This window comes from Euphorbia lathyris, chromosome 6, assembly GCF_963576675.1.
Source record: "Euphorbia lathyris chromosome 6, ddEupLath1.1, whole genome shotgun sequence".
Lineage (NCBI taxonomy): Eukaryota > Viridiplantae > Streptophyta > Magnoliopsida > Malpighiales > Euphorbiaceae > Euphorbia > Euphorbia lathyris.
In genome coordinates, this window is record NC_088915.1 from 39,240,237 (window position 1) to 39,250,998 (window position 10,762).

General features: G+C 34.6%; 1 long non-coding RNA gene across 2 annotated transcripts; it reads left to right on the plus strand.

Moving 5' to 3' along the window:
- Positions 1-421: 421 nt before the first annotated feature.
- LOC136231826 (uncharacterized) lies at positions 422-9,114 on the plus strand. Of its 2 annotated transcripts, XR_010690120.1 has the most exons (4): positions 422-507; positions 1,333-1,401; positions 8,283-8,351; positions 8,864-9,114. It is a non-coding gene; the product is annotated as an uncharacterized lncRNA (long non-coding RNA). The 2 variants fall into 2 exon arrangements; XR_010690121.1 differs by lacking the exons at positions 422-507; positions 1,333-1,401 and adding an exon at positions 7,368-7,467.
- The last annotated feature ends 1,648 nt before the right edge of the window (positions 9,115-10,762 follow it).

Genomic DNA, 10,762 nt, shown 5'->3' on the forward strand with positions numbered 1-10,762 from the left:
CCCAATTTTGTGCATTTCATTTCATATAGACATATGCATTACATGACATTAGTAGGAATATTAGAAGATAATATTTTCATTTTACATGTCATTATATCATTGAATATATATAAATAATAATATTAGGATAAGTGAAAATATATGAAATAGATGTGTAAGTGTGTTTTAAAGTATAGGGACTAAATTGAATGATCTTAAAAGTGTAGGACTTAAATGTAAATTGTTAAAATTTTAATCTAAATAATATATTATATAATTTCAGATCTAATAATAATAATAATAATAATAATGATAATGATAATGATAGTGGTGATAAAAGGGTAATAACTAGATATATGTATGGGTAAATGAGGAAATTTATCCAAACCACAAAGATAAGTTTGTAGATAGATCATATGATAGATGATCATATGAAATTCTCCAGAACTTTAGTGAGAGAAACACTTTTAGGAGAGAGAAAGTGAAGAAAAAGAGAAGAAGAAGAAGAAGTGGTAGAAGAAGAGAAAGGTATGCTTAGACATCTTTTTGCACAAATTATTTCATATTTCTAGAAGCTGATTTTGAGGAAGTTGAAGAAGAGAAATTTTTAAGTCTATGTCTTAGGTAAACCCAAAAATTCATTTCATGCTATTTGGGTAAGTATACTATGAGATATAGTAGTATCAATCAGACTAGGTCTAATCTGAAATCTGTACTTGATTTGTTTCGTTTTGTATAGTTTGGGACATCTTAGGTTCCGAATTTGAGGAAGGTATAAAAATGAAAATTTATCCTTTATGTGTTGAGTCAGCCTTTGTAAAGTTTGGTTAGTATTGAATAAGTAAGTAGTGAGAACTCACTAAGTAAGTGTAGGTGTGCTGTGTTGCATAGGTTCTGAAACAGGGTTAGGTTGTAAATTTTACTATAAATTATTTAGAGCTCCTAAAATTCTAATATTTGGATATATTATACCTCTCTATGTCTAGTTGTCTTACCAAAAAGAATCATAGCAATAGAAATTATACGTTTTAAGTTATGAGTAAATTAGCAAAACTGGTACAGGCGAGTTGATGCTGAGATAGGACTTCAAAAGAAACTTTGCCATAAATCGGGTGGTTCTGGAAAAATTATAAAATTTTAATATGATCTTTATATATGAGTCAAGAATATAACAAAACAAGAATTAGGTCAGTTGGTCTAGTATAGAGAGAGTTACAAGGTTTTTGGTATTAACGGGTTATTGATGAATATTATTTGATCTTGAAGTTTATGGAATAAAAGAAGAATAAGAAAATCAAATTTGGTAAATAAAGAATGATGCCTCTTTAATCATATGTTAAACTATATTTATAGGTACTCAAAACTTTGAAGATATTCCGGAGGAAGGTACAAGTCGCCGTCAAGGAAGCTAGCGGCTTAGTTGTGAGTATAAACATGATATGAATATTTGGCTTCCGAAGTTGTGATTGAAATGTTGATATGAATTGATACTTTGTGATATTGTGAATTGTTTTGCTATGTTGATGTGAATTGATACTTGATTGAATTACTTGTAATGGAATGACTTAAATGCAAAGTATGTGTACATGTTGCATAAAACGTAAATGGCGTTGTGGCATACCAGTCAAGGCACTTATGACTACTTGATTATACGGACTACTTGGACCTATATGTCATTGACATGGACTACTTGATTACATGGACCGAAAGGTCGAATTATGAAATTACAAGGCTATACAGCAATACATGTGTTACCATTTACTTGCTACCTAATCCCGGGAAGTGTCTAGCTGGTGGTGTCACAACAAAATTAATAAAAGGCTTATCATTTGCATATGCATGAATTTGTACGTGTGTATGTGTATGTGATTTGTAATTCATTGATTGTTTATATTCACTGAGTGGCGACTCATATAAATCGCTAAATTTTTCAGTTGGTTGATGAAGTAGATGAACAAGAGTTTCTAAAAGGTTCAAATATTGTAGATAGCATGGATGAAAGGTCGGTCTGCTGGGTTCCATCTCATTCTCTCTCCTCTCCTCACAAGCATGTAGTTTAAGTAACTTTTGGACTAAATAAGTTTGTAAACTTTGTGTATAAATATATATGTACACATTAACGTGTGTGTTTAATATTACTATTTGTATAAGAATTAATAAATACTTTGTCTAATGAATAATCTAGTTTTAAAAAAAATTATACGTATAGGGTGTTACATTTATTGGTATCAGAGCAGGAATATGACCTTAGGGGCATATATAAGCATACATTGTATGACATACATATCAGTTGTTTATAATATGATATTACAATCATATAGGTTAGAAGAAGTTGGAGAGCATAATAGAAATGAAAATGAAATGAGGAGAGAGGAACCAGTCAGACCACCTTCTGTAGGAGCACCAATTAATAATCCACTAGCATCAGCATCACCTGCACATTCTCATGCATCAAATGTACACTATCAAGCTCCTCCACATAGACAGATACAAGAACCAGTGGTTCCAAGGGAAAGGCGATTCGATAAACTGAAAAAGCAGGGTGCTGAAGAATTCACCGGTACCACAGATCCTACACAAGCAGAAAGATGGTTGAAGAGATTGGAAAGGGTTTTCAATTTGATGAAGTGACTCCTGAAGAAAAGTTTGATTATGGTGTATTTTTACTCCAGGGAGATGCATATGATTGGTGGGAAACTATTCCTAATAGCACTGAAGCCTCCTGTGTTGACATGGGATGACTTTGTCCGTGAATTTCGTAATAATTATATGACAGAGGTGTATGTAGATGATAAAAGGAGGGAATTTATGAATCTAAAACAGGAAAGAATGATAGTGGCTGAATATGAAGTCAAATTTAATCAACTGTCAGCTTATGTTCCTTCCTTAGTGGCTACAGAAAAAGACAAATGCAAGAAGTTTGGAAGGTTTGAAATATGAAATTCGAAGTAAAATTACAGCTTCTGATCTTGAAACCTATCAGAAACTAAAAGTTGCAGCTATTAGAGGTGAAAGGTTGGGAAAAGAAAGAATTGATTTCCAAGCCAAAAGGGGTTATAGTTATTCTAGTGCTGGGCAGAGTAACAAGTTTATCAAACGTCAAGCTAATTCATCTCCTTCACAATCAAATGCTAGAGGTGGATATTCTGCAAATAGAGGGGGAAGAATGAGTGCTCCATCTTATTCAAGACAGAGTCAAAGGCAAAGCTCAGTATTGAAATCAGCTTGTAATACATGTGGAAGATATCATGAGGGAGAATGTAGGAAATTGACTGGGGGATGTTTCTTTTATGGTTCCTTAGATCATTTGTTCCATGATTGTCCAAAAAGGGGAGTATCTGACAGACAAGGTTCAGAGGCTACAATATAAAATACAAGGGCGAGTGGGGTTGTTATGCCAGCAAGTAGAGGTAGAGGAAGAGGAGCAACAATGAATACTGCTGAAGGCATTGGTAGATCTGAAGCTCAGAGTTCTAGACCACAAACTCAAGTTCGAGCATTTGCTTTTAATAGACAGGAAGCCATTGATGCACCACAAGTTGTTATAGGTAAACTTTCAATCTGCAATCTAGAAGCTTATGCATTAATTGATCCAGGATCCTCTCATTCATTTATTTCATCAAATTTGGCATCACATTTGCATATAGATTGTGAATCCTTAGGGTTTGATTTAAATGTGGGGACTCCATTAGGAGAATTTGCGATAGTAAATCAGGTGTATCGGAATTGTTTGATTCAAATTGGCACAGCAGAATTAAGTGCAGACTTGATATTGCTAAATATTAGAGAATTTGATGTGATACTGGGTATGGATTGGTTGACAAAGCATCATGCAACTGTTAAGTGTTTCACTAAAGAGGTTATTTTTGAGCCACCGGATCAACCCAAAGTTATCTTTCAAGGGGACCGTCAGCTTGTACCAACCTGTTTAATCTCCGCCAGTAGTGCTTTCCGTTTAATGAAGGGTGGATGCCAAGTATATTTGGCGCATGTTATTGATACCAAAGCAACAGATGTATCACTTGAGAATATTCCCGTGGTAAATGAATTTCCAGATGTATTTCCTTCAGACTTGCCGGGTATACCTCCTAGTCGAGAACCAGAGTTTACAATTGATTTGATTCCAGGAACTGCACCAATTTCAATCTCACCTTATAGAATGGCGCCAGTTGAATTAAAGGAGTTGAAAACACAATCACAAGAACTACTGGATAAGGGGTTTATCTGACCTAGTGTTTCCCCGTGGGGTGCTCCAGTTTTGTTTGTCAAGAAAAAAGATGGCATAATGCGATTATGTATTGACTATAGACAGTTGAATCGGGTCACTGTGAAGAATAAATATCCTTTACCACGAATAGATGAATTATTTGATCAGTTGCAGGGAGCACGAGTATTCTTAAAAATTGACTTGAGATCAGGGTATCATCGACTCAAAATTTCAGAACCAGATGTTCCAAAGACGGCTTTCCGAACTCGATATGGGCATTATGAATTTCTTGTGATGCCGTTTGGTTTGACAAATGCACCGACAACTTTTATGGCATTAATGAATAAGGTATTTCAAAAGTACCTTGACAAGTTTGTTATTGTTTTCATTGATGACATACTTGTGTATTCAAAGAGCAAACAGGAGCACGAACATCATTTAAGAATTATGCTGCAGATATTGAGGGAAAAGCAGTTGTATGCAAAGTTTAGCAAATGTGAATTCTGGATGGATCATGTTTTATTTTTGGGACATGTGATTTCAGGTCAGGGTATACAGGTAGATCCTAAGAAGATTGAAGCAGTAGTTAATTGGGAAGCGCCAAAGTCTGTAGCAAAAGTGAGAAGTTTTCTAGGGCTAGCTAGATACTATAGACGTTTTGTTGATGGGTTTTCTCTTATTGCTGCTCCATTGACTAAACTATTACGAAAGAACATTTCATTTCAGTGGACAGACGCTTGTCAGAAAAGTTTTGAAGAGTTAAAAAGACGATTGACTTCTGCTCCAATTTTGACGATTCCTTTCGGCACGGGAGGATTTGTGGTATATAGTGATGCATCTCATCAAGGTTTAGGGTGTGTTCTAATGCAACATGGTAAGGTAATTGCATATGCATCGAGACAATTAAAACCATATGAATTATCTTATCCAGTGCATGATTTAGAACTTGCTGCTGTGGTGTTTGCTTTGAAGATTTGGCGACATTATTTGTATGGAGAAACATTTCAAATTTTTACTAATCACAAAAGTTTGAAATATTTGATGAGTCAAAAAGAAGTAAATATGAGACAACGAAGATGGTTGGAATTGTTAAAGGATTATGATTGCACAATAGAGTATCATCCTGGAAAAGCGAATGTGGTAGCAGATGCTTTAAGCAGAAAACCTGGTAGTGTTTTGGCTCATGTTCAAGTATCTTCATTTCCTTATTTGTTGCAACTACGTGCTATGAATGTTGAGTTAGATTTGAATGAGAATGGAGTTCTGTTGGCCAACTTTAAGGTGAGACCAGTGTTACACGATAGAATTAAAGAAGCTCAAATTCGGGATCCACAGTTCAAGGAAATAATGGGAAGTGTAGAACTGGGGAAAAGTACTAACTTTACAGTTGAAAATGGTACTTTGATGATAGAACAAAGAATTTGTGTGCCAAATGTAGATAATCTACGTAAGGAGATTCTAAAAGAGGCTCATACTGCTCCATATGCCATGCATCCTGGAATGACAAAGATGTACAATACATTGCGATCTTATTTTTGGTGGCCTAGAATGAAAAAAGATGTGGCAGAATATGTTTCTAAATGTCTAACATGTCAGCAGATCAAAATAGAACATCAGGCTCCAATTGGAAAGCTACAGCCATTATCTATACCAGTCTGGAAATGGGAAAGGGTAACTATGGATTTTGTTTATGGACTACCAAAGACTCTAAGCAAAAATGATGTTGTTTGGGTAATTGTGGATCGGTTAACAAAGTCAGCTCACTTTATACCTATACGGTGGGGTTGTTCACTTGAGAATTTGGCTAAGAAGTACGTGAATGAGATTGTCAGATTACATGGGGTGCCAATATCCATTGTATCAGATAGAGACCCGCGATTCACATCTCGATTTTGGACGAGTTTACAACATGCTTTGGGCACACGGTTAAATTTTGGCACTGCATTTCATCCTCAAACTGACGGGCAATCTGAAAGAACAATTCAGACATTAGAAGATATGCTTCGAGCTTGTGTTCTTGAGTTCAAAGGTGCATGGGATGAATATATTGCTTTGATAGAATTTGCTTATAATAATCATTATCATAGCAGTATAGGAATGGCACCGTATGAGGCATTGTATGGAAGAAAATGTAGAAGTCCTATTTATTGGGACGAAGAAGGCATGCATGTTTTAGAAGGTCCTGAGATTGTGCAAGATGCAATGGAGAAAGTGAAGGTAATCAGAAGCAAACTTAAAGAAGCCCAAGACAGATAGAAAAGTTATGCAGATCAACACAGAAGAGAGATGGAATATGATGTAGGAGAGAAGGTATTTCTTCGAGTATCACCTTGGAAAGGTGTGATAAGATTTGGAAAGAAAGGAAAATTAAGTCCAAGGTACATTGGACCGTATGAAATTCCTGAAAAAGTTGCTTACAGATTAGCATTACCACCAGAATTAGCTCAAATCCATGATGTTTTTCATGTAAGTATGCTCAGAAGATACCGATCAGATCCTACACATGTAATAAATGATCAGGGAATTGAAGTTGTTGATAATCTCAGTTATGTAGAAGAGCCAGTGGCAGTCATTGGGTATAAAACAAAACAGTTACGAAATAAAGAGATACCATTAGTTAAGATTCTGTGGAGAAGTCATTCAGTAGAAGAAGCTACATGGGAGACAGAGGAAAAAATGAAGAAAGAATATCCATACTTGTTTCACGAATCAGGTAATGAATTTCGAGGTCGAAATCCTTTAAAGAGGGGGAGAAATGTAACATCCCAATTTTGTGCATTTCATTTCATATAGACATATGCATTACATGACATTAGTAGGAATATTAGAAGATAATATTTGCATTTTACATGTCATTATATCATTGAATATATATAAATAATAATATTAGGATAAGTGAAAATATATGAAATAGATGTGTAAGTGTGTTTTAAAGTATAGAGACTAAATTGAATGATCTTAAAAGTATAGGGACTTAAATATAAGTTGTTAAAATTTTAATCTAAATAATATATTATATAATTTCAGATCTAATAATAATAATAATAATAATGATAATGATAATGATAGTGGTGATAAAAGGGTAATAACTAGATATATGTATGGGTAAATGAGGAAATTTATCCAAACCACAAAGATAAGTTTGTAGATAGATCTGGATGATCATATGAAATTCTCCAGAATTTTAGTGAGAGAAACACTTTTAGGATAGAGAAAGTGAAGAAAAAGAGAAGAAGAAGAAGAAGAAGAAGAAGAAGAAGAAGTGGTAGAAGAAGAGAAAGGTATGCTTAGACATCGTTTTGCATAAATTATTTCATATTTCTAGAAGCTGATTTTGAGGAAGTTAAAGAGAAATTTTTGAGTCTATGTCTTAGGTAAACCCCCAAATTAGTTTCATGCTATTTGGGTAAGTATACTATGAGATATGGTAGTATCAATCAGACTAGGTCTAATCTGAAATCTGTACTTGATTTGTTTCGTTTTGTATAGTTTGGGACATCTTAGGTTCCGAATTTGAGGAAGGTAAAAAAATGAAAATTGATCCGTTATGTGTTGAGTAAGCCCTTGTAAAGTTTGGTTAGTATTTAATAAGTAGTGAGAAACTCACTAAGAACGTGTAGGTGTGCTGTGTTGCATAGGTTCTGAAACAGGGTTAGGTTGTAAATTTTACTATAAATTATTTAGAGTAAAATTCTAATATTTGGATATATTATACCTCTGTATGTCTGGTTTGCTTACCAAAAAGAATCATAGCAATACAAATTATACATTTTAAGTTATGAGTAAATTAGCAAAACTGGTACATGCGAGTTAATGCTGAGATAGGACTTCAAAAGAAATTTTGCCATAAATCGGGTGGTTCTGAAAAAATTATAAAATTTTAATATGATCTTCATATATGAGTCAGGAGTATAACAAAATAAGAATTAGGTCAGTTGGTCTAGTATGGAGAGAGTTACAAGGTTTTTGGTATTAACGGGTTATTGAGGAATATTATTTGATCTTGAAGTTTATGGAATAAAAGAAGAATAAGAAAATCAAATTTGGTAAATAAAGAATGATGTCTCTTTAATCATATGTTAAACTATATTTATAGGTACTCAAACCTTTGAAGATATTCCGGAGGAAGGTACAAGTCGCCGTCAAGGAAGCTAGCGGCTTAGTTGTGAGTATAAACATGATATGAATATTTAGCTTCTGAAGTTGTGATTGAAATGTTGATATGAATTGATACTCTGTGATATTGTGAATTGTTTTGCTATGTTGATGTGAATTGATACTTGATTGAATTACTTGTGATGGAATGACTTAAATGCAAAGTATGTGTACATGTTGCATAAAATGTAAATGGCGTTGTGGCATACCGGTCTAGGCACTTATGACTACTTGATTATACGGACTACTTGGACCTATATGTCATTGACATGGACTACTTGATTACATGGACCGAAAGGTCGAATTATGAAATTACAAGGCTATACAGCAACACATGTGTTACCATTTACCTGCTACCTGATCCCGGGAAGTGTCTAGCTGGTGGTGTCACAACAAAATTAATAAAAGGCTTATCATTTGCATATGCATGAATTTGTACGTGTGTATGTGTATGTGATTTGTAATTCATTGATTGTTTATATTCACTGAGTGGCGACTCGTATAAATCGCTAAATTTTGCAGTTGGTTGATGAAGTAGATGAACAAGAGTTTCTAGAAGGTTCAAATTATTGTAGATAGCATGGATGAAAGGTCGGTCTGCTGGGTTCCATCTCATTCTCTCTCCTCTCCTCACAAGCATGTAGTTTAAGTAACTTTTGGACTAAATAAGTTTGTAAACTTTGTGTATAAATATTTATGTACACATTAACATGTGTGTGTGTTTAATATTACTATGAGTATAAGCATTAATAAATACTTTGTCTCTTGAATAATCTAGTTTAAAAAAAAATTATACGTATAGGGTGTTACAATTAGTTCCTAAGAGGGGGTTAAGGAACTATTTAAAATTTTTCTTTCTTACGCTGACTTGATTCAGTTATGACATAAGATTTTTAACTTAATTCTTAGCATAGTGATATTGAGTGAGGTCAGAGGCAGCTTTAGTTGATCAATGACTAAGGCTGCTTCTAACGTCGAGTTAGGAAATAGCACTTGGAAGTCTATTCCCGAGCTCAGCACCACTTCACACAACTCAGCATTAGGTTTACTAGACGAATATAAAGCAAGCAGATAAAGGAGTTTAAGGGTTGGAAAAAGTTACTCAACAGTTTTATCCTAATTCGGCTTCCTGCCTACATCCAGTCCCTAGAATTGTTCCGAGCTTTAATCCACTACTGAGCTCTTTTGGGTAGAGCACAAAACCTTTACAATAGTCAGCGAGTATACAGAGTACCTTCCTCTATATGCTATACTCAACACTATCTACCTCTGAGTGCTAAATACCGAGCAACTCAGAGTCTCCTAACAATTTTAGAATTGATAAGGTTTTTGTTCTAATAACAAACAACACTTTGAATGATCTAAAAACTAATCTTTTACATAGAAATAAGAGTTGGTGTAAGATTGCTTTGCTTTGCTTTTTTCACAGAACTTCAAGGAAGAATTTGGTCAGCGTTTCGACTTGTTGAAGAACTGCATCGATTGAAGCAAATGAGAGGCCTATTTATAGTGACACTTGAGCCATCGGTCATTTTAAATTTCGAAATAACCGTTGGAGGGAAACAGCTCTGGTGTCCCTTTCGTTCCTTAGTGCTCAGTGTCGCGGCCAATGAGAACGTAGTCTTTTCTGTCTTGATTAGTGCTTCAGTTGCTTTTGGTTAGTAAGCGTCAGGTTGTCTCTCCATTTTAGGCAAAGATTCCTCAACAGCTTCCCTGATGCGTCTGATCCTTTCCTCATTTGGATTAGCTTTGTCTCCAAGTTTATTGAGTCAACTCGTGCTTTGTCTGTTGAACTCAGCAGCTTCATTGTGAAGGAGATATCCAGTCTTCTGGATCCTTCTTCTTGCTGGGCTGAGTTGATTCACAAGCCTTGATCCGTTTTTTACTTCACTTGGGCATTGACCTTGCTTATTGGGCTTTGAGCTTTATTTTAATGTCTTTCATACTTGTATATTTTAATACTCAAAACAATACTTGAACAAACACATTAGTAACAAATAAATCAAAGCAATTTAAATTTAATGTGTTGGTATTTTTATCTTAGGGATTTAATTCTAATTTAAATAGTTTTGTCAAATCAAAATCATTGTGGAAATGTGTTTCAACATTATAATCGTGATCTGTGGGACGACAACATGGATGACGAATGTTCGCACAAACAATCAACCTCGCAACTCAATATGGTAATCTCTATGCTTAAAATATTCATGTCAGATTATCTAACACTGAGGCATATTGTAGGGATTTGGAAAATCAAATCGCCAGATTGAAGTCTCCTCATGGTTCAACGACGGGCGAATCAATTAGAGATACCAATCCGGTTGGTCAAAATGAAAAGCACGAGTCAATTGAGCTTTCTCAAGAGAATTCTCCAAATAATGAAAGTTGTCTCAATTGTGAGGCCACAAAAATTCCAATTGA